The sequence below is a fragment of the Trachinotus anak genome, unplaced genomic scaffold (assembly GCF_046630095.1).
Source record: "Trachinotus anak isolate AG129_WGS33_773 ecotype Australia unplaced genomic scaffold, CSIRO_AGI_Tana_v1 ptg000001l, whole genome shotgun sequence".
Classification (NCBI taxonomy): domain Eukaryota; kingdom Metazoa; phylum Chordata; class Actinopteri; order Carangiformes; family Carangidae; genus Trachinotus; species Trachinotus anak.
Window position 1 is genome coordinate 12,834,292 of NW_027273852.1, and position 12,556 is coordinate 12,846,847.

General features: G+C 41.0%; 1 protein-coding gene across 10 annotated transcripts in view; it reads left to right on the forward strand.

Annotated features, from left to right (window-relative positions):
• The first annotated feature begins 654 nt into the window (after positions 1 to 654).
• The window catches only part of sox1a (SRY-box transcription factor 1a), an 82,349-nt gene continuing 70,447 nt past the window's right edge, over positions 655 to 12,556 (forward strand). For 5 of the 10 annotated variants that reach the window (XR_011690991.1, XR_011690994.1, XR_011690997.1 and 2 more), the window contains exon 1: positions 825 to 1,183. The gene's annotated coding sequence lies outside the window, so the exon portion shown is untranslated. Of the gene's footprint in view, positions 1,184 to 12,556 lie in introns of all 10 variants that reach the window. The other 5 variants (XR_011690990.1, XR_011690989.1, XR_011690996.1 and 2 more) reach the window with 2 other exon arrangements.

Sequence of the window (12,556 nt, forward strand, 5' to 3'; positions counted from 1 at the left end):
ATTGTTTAAGTTTTTTTTTTTTAATGAAACAAACAAAAAGGAAAAACTGCTTTCAGTTCAGTCCCAAATGATCAATTGTGATCATTAAAACAAAAAGTTCTCTGAGAACGCATAATTTGGCCTCTGTGTTGTTATAGGGTCCAATGTGGGCTGCCAACATTTTTGAGATTTTACAGTGGGCCATGAGTTGAAAAAGGTTGGGAACCACTGGTCTGGAAATAAACCTGTTCATACGGGGGCAAGTTTACATACATGACTCAACTATAACTAACCACACTGTCAAATGTTACACTGACTTCATGAATAGTTCATAAAGTCATCATGTTGCAACTAATTTCTTTACTAAAAGAACATGTTACAGTAATACTGGCATAGAACAAGCGTCATATAAATTAGTAATTAGTAAATAAATTAGTTGCAACGTGGATTTGTTGGACCCCAACACTGAGGGGCTCTAGCATTAATAGTAATAAATGAGATATGAATAAAGGCTTTAAATGACTCTGAAGCTATTTTATTATTATTATTTTGTAATTTATTGTAAGAATGCTAGTACTAGTAGACGAAGGATTGAATGAATGTTAATGCACTATAGTTGCTTATTTCTTTATATAATGAATCAAGAATATTGCTGATAAAATCAATTGGAAAAACAACAAAATACAGCAAACTACTTTTTTTCTGTTTTTGGCTGGATGGCAAAATGGACTGAGTCAAATCAAATCAAAGAAACTAATTAAGTGTGTGTTACTTTATGAATGAACACAGTTTACTTTTTAAAAATTTGCAAAAGAGGAAAACATTATGATTGGTTTGCTGGCTGTGTTTGTATCATGATGATGTCAGTGAGGTCAGAGGTCAGGTCAAGTGGCGCCCATGGGAATTTAGGCCGGGCGGAAAGAAGATTCTTAAAATGTTACTGAAAATAAACATTGGAGCAGTGGAGCCGTAAAAAAGCCGAGAAAAAGAAAAGGATTTCGAGGGAAATTGAAAGTCGGCCAAACATACCATGTATCGCAACTTTTTTTCAAAAGTCGGCTAGCTAGCATTAGCAAAGAGCCTGGAGAGGACTATGCTAACATTAACGTTAGCTAACATTAACGTTAGCATAGAGACGGTTACACAGAGGGTCACAGCCCGACCTCATCTCCACTTGAGCCCGACTAGGATGCGGATGTGGCTGGTAAGTTTCCAGTTTAGCAGCTCCACAATCTACTAGTTTTTTAATATTTGTTTTTTTTTTACATCTTTTTTTTTTTTTTAATTTTAATTGTAACTTGCTTTTAGTTAACTGTTTGAATCAAGGTCAGGCATCTTGATTGAAGTGACTGAGGGGCCTGTCAGAAATTGATTGGGGCCTTTTTTTTTGTCATCAAATAAATGATTGATTTAACCCTGTGGCTAAATAACAACAACATCATGTCCATAAAGCGTTTTCTCTGGCAAAAAAGAATTGGTTGTTGTTGTAATTACATCTCTATGCCAGGATGTATGACATGGTGTAAATCCTGTATGACACAGACAGTACAAATCAGTCACTGTGTGAGAGAGAGAGAGAGAGATTGGTGGAAGAATCTGAACCATAGAGCTTTAATGATGGCGGTTTGGAAATATGTGCTGATATTGTTGCTGTCCCAGCAAAGTATTGTTGCAATCATGTGGCGTGAGTCCTCTAGAATATTTCTACAGGTGATGATATCGTTTTTCAGGTTGTGATCGTAGGCTGTAGCCTGTCAGTGTAAATCCTAGATAGCCTTTGCTTGGTACTATAATTCAAAACCAGGGTTGCGGATGTGTGGAGGTGGGGGAGCCTCCAATATTTTGTGCCCAGAGGCCACTGCATTCTTGATGCAGGGGTGTGTGTGTGTGTGTGTCTGTGTCATGAAATGACAGTATTGATCAGCCAGCCAAGTTTGCCCATTGGCCTTTGTGCCTTCAAAATGAATTCACACAAACAGTCTCTATTAGAGGGCCGACAACAGCCTGCAGTTTTGCTTCCTGAAGCAGTGAGGCTTTTCAGCCCAGTGGTTTGCCAAAGTGTTCATTAATCAAAGCAGCATTCAACAGCGCTCATTGGCAACATCTGCTGCTTTAAGTTAATGTGTAGCAGCTAAATCATTAATGAAGCTTTTATAAAGAACAATATTAGTCCTGCTATCCCTTCTGTTACCACTGTGTTTTTTCATTATGTCACTGACTCATAACTTGATAGATTTGAACGAGAAGAACTCTTTATGGATTTGGAGCTCAGCCAATCATGCAAGTATTTCCACAAGTTTTGCATCATGTCCCAGGTATAAAATAGATGCTTTGTTGTTTACACGGGTCTCTAAGCAAAAAAGACTTTTCCATCGCAGCCGTTGTTTGTCATAGGTCATGTGGTGTTCTGCAAAAACAATACAAACCTTGAAGCAGGGCTTCATCTGGCGCGCTCCTTCATACTCGGTACATGCCTCAGAGCCTTGGCTTCATAAGTCACATCTCTACCCATTTGTCACTAGATTTGTGGAATTTTTTTATAATAGCAATAAATCTATCAACTTTTTGGAATAGCTTTAGCTACTTTCCGTGGAAGAGAGTTGCCAGCAGAGAGGCAGAGCAGCAGTTTATGGTCCAGCCTTATACTAGATTTTTGACCTAGTTATGTTTTTATCTGCAGTGCAGATCAATCAAATGCTCACTCGAAATTCAGCAGATTCAACTACAACAACACTTCATAATAACACATCTGGGCAATATGTGCAACAACACGGTCAAATGACAGGAGTGCAACAAGATGACCAAAGTACACTGTGAAGTTGAACTGACATACAAATGTTTTGTCAGGTGAGCAACTGACACAGACAATCTGATTTTAAAAATTGTTTTGTCGCAACTGAAGTTCAGTTCAAAGTTGAACCGACATAGACAATTGTTTTGTTACATGTTTGGTCAACATAGAGAGTGTGCATCTGGACATGTTTTTTTGCACAAATGGAACTCCATAGTCTTGTAATAAAGAAAATATTAATGACAGTTAGAAAGTTAAGTCTGCTGTTGAATTGGATTGTGTTATACAGACAGGTGTGTTTATTATTTTGTCCACCCCAATTATATCAATGAGGGTTGGCTAAATGAAAGAAACACCTCTCTGTAACGCAATAGCTCATACCTGAACAGTGCAGGTAAAGAGTGTTTGACTTTGAATTTTAAACCAACCAGAACAGTTCTGGTTGGTTAGTGCTAAGTGAGATATGTCTTTTCACCAAGTTTGAGATATCGTCGTCATTGTCAGAAATCCCTGTTACCTTTGACTGACATTGTTAACAAAATTAATTTGTGCATTTCTTACTATGACAATCAAATGTTTGCAATGTAAAAGGTCCACTGTATATACTTAATTGAAGCTCCTACGCACTTATCACTTAACTGGCTACACCTCCTCACAGGACAGATTCTGCCTCATTTACATCTTCTTCACAATACCATTGCACCAGGGAAGGCGGGACATCTTACACCTTTGTCATAATACATGCGTTCTAGTGACCTCATATCATTTCTAGCACAACCCCACCCACTTTCAGCCTGAGCAGAAATCTAGTCAGAGCAGCTGAAACGTGCACCCAAAAAGGCACACACCTGTGTGTGGGTGTGCATGGCCTTTTATCTGCTGCATGGTTTGAATGTATTGGCTGCTGCACAGAAGGATTTCTGGATCTGGATTTATGTATCATATTCCCCTGATGGTCTGAGGTGACCTTCAGAGGCTGTGGCAGACCGTTTCCACTACCTGGCCTATGCTCTGTTGTAAAAGTGGTTTTGTTATGGAAGTTTTTATTGTCACTCCCCAGTCTGTACTGAAGTGTGCTCAGTGTGGTGTTTGGTTCATATATGTTTAGGACTCAGATGTAAATTGATGATCTCTGCACACACATTGAATGCGTATGATAAAATGCATTCAATGTGACTTACTATCATATCATCTACCATCTCCCATGCTGCCCCTGCTACACTGCCTGTTTACAAACTCTTCTGTTACATTTGTTACTGCTACTATTGCTCATATTGCATTTCATAAGTCCTACTTGCAGTATTCACCTGTGGGCTGAGTTTTTGACTTAGTTCATCATCATCATCATCACTCCCCAAGGAGGAGACACTTTGCCAATGTGTGTGTGTGTGTGTGTGTGTGTGTGTGTGTGTGTGTGTGTGTGTGCGTGCGTGTGTGTGCGTGTGTGTGCGTGTGTGTGTGTGTAGATAATTATGTTTGCCTAAAAAAGATTCAGGGGTTGTATGAGCTCATAATTCATATACATATTTTGTGAGTTAAAAAAAACCCACAGCTGAAGAAAAAAGAACTGTCCCTTGGAGGCATTGTTGTGTCTATGAGTAACATTATAGTGGTTTTTCATTGGGGGTGACAAATGCACATGTTCTAAATATGTGCGGAATCTGTGGCTTTGTGTGTTTGTGCATATTCTTCCTCTTTTTGAAACGACCAGCTTATTGAAATCTATTGTTTACCCTGATAATCGTGACAAGCTTTGTGGAGGAGATGATCCCATTTTGCTGCTGTTGGATGAATAAGCACAGATGTCAACCTTTTCACTGTGACTCTCACCTTGTCCGCTCATTAGTAATGAAAACTGTTGCCTTTTGTTTCACGTTGAATATTCCTTCATCGGAACAAAGGCGCAATTCACATTCATCCTGTGGAGCAGATCCTGGCAGATAAAGCCAGGCCAGCGCCACCGTGCTCTGACCTTGCTGGCCTGACTCTCACAGTGTCTGGCCGGCCAACTGTCACTCAGCTCTCACTAATGAACCAGAGCATGAAAAGAGCCATTGCCTCAATACTGAGAAGTTAGCTGTACGTCTTAGCTGGTACTACCTGTTTCCCAGGTAGAGGTACAGAAGTACACACTGCTGTAACACATGGGCTCCAACTTTCTTTTATTTCTACTTCCACTTTACGGGGACAAACTTAAGAGCCTTCTTCTTCATGTCAAGTGTCTGGTGGGTGAGAAACTTGTGAATTCAGGAGGCAGACATGTATTATCAAGGTTCTGACCTGCCCCAGCCCCTCTTCACTCTTTCTGCCTCTTTCTTCCTACCAGGATGGAGTGACAGCTTGTCACTGTGGGTGCTCCACAATACGGCTCAGACCCCCCGACTATTGTGGCGCTCAGAAAAAGCATCAAGGTCTTTCTCTCTCTTTCGTTCACTCTTTTCTCTCTCTTTTCAAAGCAGAGAATCAATCAGATGTACACAGACACACACACAGACACACACACACACACATACATACACATGACTCACTTCTTCTCCCTTCCCTCTGTCTATTCAGCAGCCAGTGATCATTTAGACTTGACATGTATTGTGAAAAACTGAGCTGCTCTGCCTCTTTCTTCTTCTCTTTCTTTCACTCCCTTTCTCTTTCAACTGTCTGTCATTAATGTCCAGGTCTTACAATATACGAACAGAGGAGAAGAAGAAAGCGAAGAGTGAGGGATGAATTGATGGATGGGAGGATAAGCACTCAGTGTCCTTTCTTTAAAGATTTGTTATTGTACAGTACTGTCTCACAGTCATTTTTGGTTGGTGTTTCAGTCTGAAAGCCCATCCACGTGCTCTTTTGTATGGGAAAGCAATAAGGCCCCATTGAATGAAGCTGAATGGACCTGCCATCCTTAGGGGCTGAGGCCTGAGGACTCCTATTCTTTAGCCCCCAATCTAATTGGAGCTGAAATGAAATGGAGGTTTCTTATGAAAATAGGCTTTGTTTGGCCGCAAGGCTGGTAATTCATAAACAATAAGCAGGGCCCCATTGTGTAGATAATAATATATTCATGCCGCTGGAGATGGGGAGAAGGCAAAGCGAAAGCTGAGGATATATAAGGAGGATAGGCAGAGACAGGGATGGAGAGTGGAGGGATAAGAGGAAGGGGAGGAGGAAGACAAGGGGCTAATAACAAATAGTGGGTCAGAGAAAATTGGTAATGGTTGGGTACAGGCAGAGGACTTGAGGAAGTGAAAGGACTAAAAGTGGGAAGGGGTGAAAAGTGAGTGGGAGCGAGGGAGGTGAAAATGATGGGAATAGGAGAGATAGACAAGATAAGAATGAGGCGAGGAGGGCGGGAGATTGAGAAATGGCTTTGAGTACCTCTAAGCCTACAGGTGACTGGTTTGGCAGCAGTGGGGGAGAAGGCAAGTGAGTGAGAGTATCACAAAAATGAATAGGTTGCACACTGCAAATCTGTGTGGAGTTGAGTGTGGTGGAGCTGATAGAGTGGATTGGTCAAGTGCAGAGATAGAGCAGAGCAAAAGCAGTCAATGTCTAACAGGCGAGGGGAGAAGAGGGGAGAGGAGATGAGACCAGTGTGTCTGCGGTGGTATAAGACTGACAGAAGGGCTTTCACTGCCTGGAGACATGATGGCTGGCTAAGAAAAACAGGTAAGCTTTTTTGCCACTTAGATGCATCAGCCTGTCTAGATTACCGCTCATTGTCATCATCTGTAATCGTACAGGTCAAAGCTGCTTCCCTGTGATGATCTTCAGCTGAGTCTACACATTCTTACAGAAGTAAGTTTCTGTGTTTGACCTTCTCAAACAGCAGGACCAAAAACAGTGCTGGACTAAAGTGCTCTGTGGAGTGACGGGCTGACTGAGGGGACCCTTCTTCCTGTATCTGCTCTGAGCAGCTGTTTCACTTCATATTACAGGCTTTTTTACCATTTAATTGGAGAGTGATTCATACAAACCGTTGGACTGGAGACACCCTTTCTTCTGGATGCTTTGGGGAAAACACTTCCTCAGTGCTGCAAACTTGACTTCCATTTTCTTTTCTGTCTTTTCTTTTTTTTTTTTTTTTGACTAACAACGTATCCTGAACAGAGTTTTGGGACAGTGGAGGCAGAGGGTGTTGTGGACATGAATGCAAAACTGAAACTGTAAACACCTCTGATTTGATTTTAACTATCTCTTAACTAATGGTGAGTAAACCTGAAATGGCACTTTTTGGTTGGAGTTGAACTGAATTTGTGTGTGTGTATGTCAATCAATCTGAGTGTGTCAGAGGTGTGTTTGCATGCTCCTGCTGTGACGAGAAGGAAAATACAAAATTTAAGCACAGTGTCAAGTGTGAGAAGTAACCCACAGAGCTGTGGTCGGCAGTCTCCACCAATTTCCTTCTTCTGAAACAAAACATCAGATTTTGCTGTGTGCCACTTCCTAGCAGTTGAAGAGTCACTAAGGTATGCAGAATATCAAACTGACTTTATATGATAATGACAAACATTTCTTTATAGATGTGTCTTTGCGTTTACCTACTTGTGTGATCTGTATGTGTGTTTGTGTGCATGTGTAGTCATCTGCCTCACTGTGAATGCATTGGCAAGCGTGGGACATAAGCTCAGTGGAGAATAACTTGTTAAATAATTATAATTAGTGTTAGAGGAGAGTTAACATTATCACTTCATATCCTCTTAAGAATGCAAAATACATGCGTTCTTCTCAAGCTTATGATCGCTATCAGAAGAAGTCCCGTAGTAATGCAAGAAAAATCAGGAAATGGTTATCAACCAAAAAATTGTCTTGAAAAAAGTATTTAACTTTCTGTTTCTTGTTGGTTGTTGTTACGTGGGTGTATTGGCCAAGAGGTGGTGGTATTTACAAAGATCCGATCCTTGTGCATCTGTTGCTGTGAGTTTATGGTTGGAGCCACTAGATGTCAGTATTTATCAACATATGAACCAGATTTGCAGCACCTCCTGCATTTCCAACAGAAGTCCAAATTCAGCACAAAGCTCAACATATGTCCTGATATTCTCCAAGTTTACTTGCTTGAATGTATGAATGATATTTATGCAGATTATTATAGATCTGAACAATCTGAAGATATAAACTTAATTCAAGATGTCATGCAACAGTAAATTACAGCTAATCCTCTGTTGATGCTAATAAATATTTTAAATAACATTACTTTAACTATCCTAATGTCAGTAGGTAGATTGGTGAAAGTACCTGAAAGAGAAACAGAGGAATTACATGTATGTTTTGGCCTTGCTTAAGAATAGATTAAAGAATAGAGAGCAAAATAGAATATTTGATTGGATGTCAAAGTAAAGGTCATATATTTATTCTTAATTATCATGGTATTATGGTAATCATGGTTACTCCTACCACGAGATGGCAAGCACACATAATGAAAATCCTCTCAGTTGTGTGTGTGTTTGTGTGTTTGTGTGTGTGTGTTTGTGCAAGTTTGTGCATGTGTGTGTGTGTTGGGGGGGCACGGAAGAGCCTGGCTGTGTATGCTCATGCATGCTTTTGCATATCACAGAATATCTTTACATTCATGTATTTTGGATTAGTTTGTCTCTTGTCCTGTGTGTGTGTGTGTGTGTGTGTGTGTGTGTGTGTGTGTGTGTGTGTGTGTTTTGCCTCTTTAACCTGCAGTATTTAGTGAATATCTGTGTAAGCAGAGCTGGATGTTTCCCTGCTGGAGGTCCTTGTTTGTTTTGTTTATTTGCATGTAGCAAAGTGGTTGCTGGCGGTGCTGGTCACTACAAGTGGCTGGCATTCGGAGCCTGGTAATCAGGCTGCGGGCAAACTGGGTGGCAGCGCTCCGAATGGTTTGCTGGAGATTATCCCAAAATTATCCATGAATTATCCCCCAGAATTACGCCATTCCAGTCAGGCCTTGTCCATTGATGGGAATGGGAAGAAGGAGAGTGTTGGACGAAGAAGTGTGCATGTGTGCATGTTGTCAGGGAGATTTGGATGGAGCAGTGTTGGTGTCTGTGTCATGGAGCGTGTATTTCTGTCTGTGTGTGTGCTCTGTAATGATTCTGGCAGTGTTGATACATTGGGGTAATGGAGCATGTTAATCCACATCAAACAGCTATTAGCAGCAGATTTTACTCATAAAACTCACTAGTTACAGGAAGAGGAAGGACACAAAATTAACATACATCTAGCAACCTGTGTACTTTTTTTTTCTCTCACACAGTCAGCCAGTGTTTTGTTTTCCAAGAGGTATTTTTTGTTGTGCCAAAAAGAAACAATTGTGCTCAAATCTAATGCAACAGAAGTTTGGCATTTAGCCCTCTAACTAAACTATCATCAAATCCCTAAAATCTGCAAAAAACTGCTGTGGAAAATTTGTGCATATCAACATCGTCATAAAAGGTGTTCATTCCCAGAGCTACAGGTTTTCAAGCCATTTGGAGCATTGTATTGAATTCATTACTGTGTGGCTGCTGTCACTGCACACTGTGCTGTCATTAAAGTCTGGGTAGATAGGAGGGACTAGTTGCCTGTTTGTGTGTGGCTGCTGGAGCCCTGGGAGGATGAATAGTGCTGGTGAACCTCTCTGCGATAAGTGTTCGGTAAACGGGTCAGTGGATTGTCCTCCGAGGCTCAATCTGAGCTATTTTCCCTGACTGAGAACACAAATTATCCTCCGTATTCATCCCATAAACAGGCCACCACTGGCGCAGACTCCATATAGTTTGTTGTGGCTGTGTTTGCGTGCTCAGTCACCCTGTTTTCTGCTTCTTTGGCTGAACACAGGACTGGTTGTACATGTGAACCGTGATATGGGATAACATATGCACACTTCTCACCCACTCAACAACTCAATGCAACGCTGGCGAACAGATGAAAGCACAACTATTAAAGATGAGGAAACAATTAGATGTAGAGCAGGTGCAAGTGGAGGATCACAGCGAAACACACACTGACAAGGAAGAGGAAAACGGTGAGAGGCAGAGGGGCAAAGAGAGGGAGAGGCCGAGGTGGTGAAAGGTTAAGTACCCTTTTTTTGGATGCTGTACTTCCTGCAGGGCCTTGTTCCTTGACCCGCTGGTTAGAAGAGGGAGGTGAAAAAAATGGGAGAGAAGGGAGGGGGGAGAGAAGACTAAAGCTGCATTTGAGGTTGCAAGGTGAGAGGTGGAAGAGCTAAAATGGGAGGAGTATTTGCCTCTGGCTGATGGGGAACAATTGAACACACAGGGACACACACACACACACACACACACACAGACACACACACCCGATCCAGAAAAAAAAATGGACATTCTCACACAGACACACACACATACACACACACAAACATTTGCGCACTTAGAACTACAGTCCCAGCAGGCATATGAACTTCAGTGCAGTTGTTGCCATGGCGATACACTGAGTTGCTGACCCCCCGACTCCATTTTTCCTGCCGCTTGGCTATTGAAAGAGATGATTGACAAGTGTCCAAATGTCAGCCGACCCAGCTGGCCACACAGATAGGGGGGGCCAGCCATTTTATGCTACTTTCTCTCACAGGGAGGAAGGTGTGTGTGTGTGCGTGTGTGTGCTGTGTGTGTGTGTGTGTGTGTGTGTGTGTGTGTGTGTGTGTGTGTGTGTGTGTGTGTGTGGATACATATATGCATGTATTGAGTGTCTGTTAAGGCTGAACAAGTACTTAAATAGCAATCACGGTAAATTGTATCTACTCCCACTAAAAATACATTGAACAAACAAATCACCAGAGATACACACACGCACACATTGTGCATGTTGTATTCACATGTAAACACACATATCCTAACCTGCCTGCACAAAGAAAGCCTCCAAAGAAAGCCTTTTGTATGTGAGACAGGGCCGTATATTTGGTTTGTCTTTTGAGCTGCACTGATAACCCATTCAGTGAAAGGCAGGATTTGTTGGTGGTGGCTATTAAGTTTTTAGTGTTTAGTACTCTGCTGTGCTGTGTGCATATTTATGTGCACAGCACTGATGGACTGAATCTGCATGAATCCACTTATTCATACATCAAATAATGATAAACAGTTTACACGCAGCAGTTAGTCTTACACAAAGACTTCCGTGTTGTCTCGCATCATGAATGCTTTTGCTCATTTTTGTGTGTGTGTGTATATATATATATATATATATATATATATATATATATATAAATTCCTGTAGCTCAGGTTTTTGGCTCCTCTCTCCCTTTCTCACTGTCTCATTGTCTGCACTATTGGCTTGAAGGGATCGGTCTTATCTTGATCACCCACAGCAACACATTAACCTCTCTTCTCTTATCTCTACACTGGTCATTAGTGCCAAAACCCTTAACGTCCTATTGACAAGGGGCACAGAACTCTGTGTATGTGTGTGTGTGTGTGTGTGTGTGTGTTATCGTGTGAGTGTGTGTGCATACGTTGAGTTATCGCAGGTGACATGTGGTCTAGATCTGCTGAGTTGGTGATCCGAGCCGATAACATTATTAGCCTGTGGTGTGTGTGTGTGTGTGTGTGTGTGTGTGTGTGTGTGTGTGTGTGTGTGTGTGTGTGTGTGTGTGTGTGTAAGTAAATGTGTGTGTGTGCGTGTGCATGTGCGTGTGTGCAACATATAGCAGGAGAAAGTGGGAAAGGAAAAAATGCTGTAATATTTCATCTGTGAGTATTTGTTATTGTGTGACGTTAAAAAAAAAAAAAATTATATGCTTTTATTTTGAACCTTTAGTGATATGTAGCTACATCTTAAAAGACTTGCTTAATAAATCTTTTAATTTATTTTTATATTTATTTACTCAATACATTGTAATTTGTGCTAAATGTAATAAGTATATATATAAAAAAAAGATCTGAATTACACTCTCCTCCCACTTGAAATCTTTGCAGGAAAATGCAATAATTCAAAAGCTAGTCATCACTTTTGCTATGAGGCCATTTAGAAAGTATTGAGAGAAAATAAAATGTACTTCCTGTCTCTAATGCGGCAGTATTGGTGTTGAATGGGTTACTCCATTTGCTGCTGATGGAGCATTACACTCCAGCTCTGTCAAACAGCTGTAAACAGCAAGTGTATCGCAAATTAAATCAAGTCAATGTTATCGTGTCTTGACACACGGCAATCAAATCACTTATAGCAGTAATTTTAGCACCTGCTTTAAACACTCCTTGTTTATCTGAGGGGTTTTGAAATACAGAAAAAAAGTAACAACAAAATATAGGTTCACATAAATCCATTCATTCATTGCCTTTCACTCAAATCTTTTCAGGGTCACGGGTGCTGCAATCATTGAAATTTAAAATGAAGAACAAAAAAGAACCAACAAAAAATACTGAATCGCATATATTAGTGTCTCTTTTGGTGGGATATAAGCATTAAAACAGTCTGACAGAAAAGTAAAATCACATTTCTGGATAATACATGTCATAGAAAATTTAGACATTTAGTTTTGCATTAAATGTGTGCCACTGTTTGTCGCTAAATGTAGTACTTATCTGTCTGTCTCTGTCTGTTTTTTGTCCCCTCCTGGCCCCGTGTGTTAGTGGGGCTGACAATCTAACAGGTTAAAAGAATAATTGGAACTCTATTTACCCCAAACAGCCTCTCCTCTGCACATAATTACATCCCCACACACTACACATGTGCACAGACACACTATCACATACTGAGGCACACTCAGCGAGGGAGAGGTACAGAGAGAGAGAGAGGGAGGGAGAGTCCCTGCACTAATATTTAGGTAGTAACAGTCATGTGTTTGAGTGAACCCTCCTCTTGTCCTCCTCTTCAATGCAAAGCACT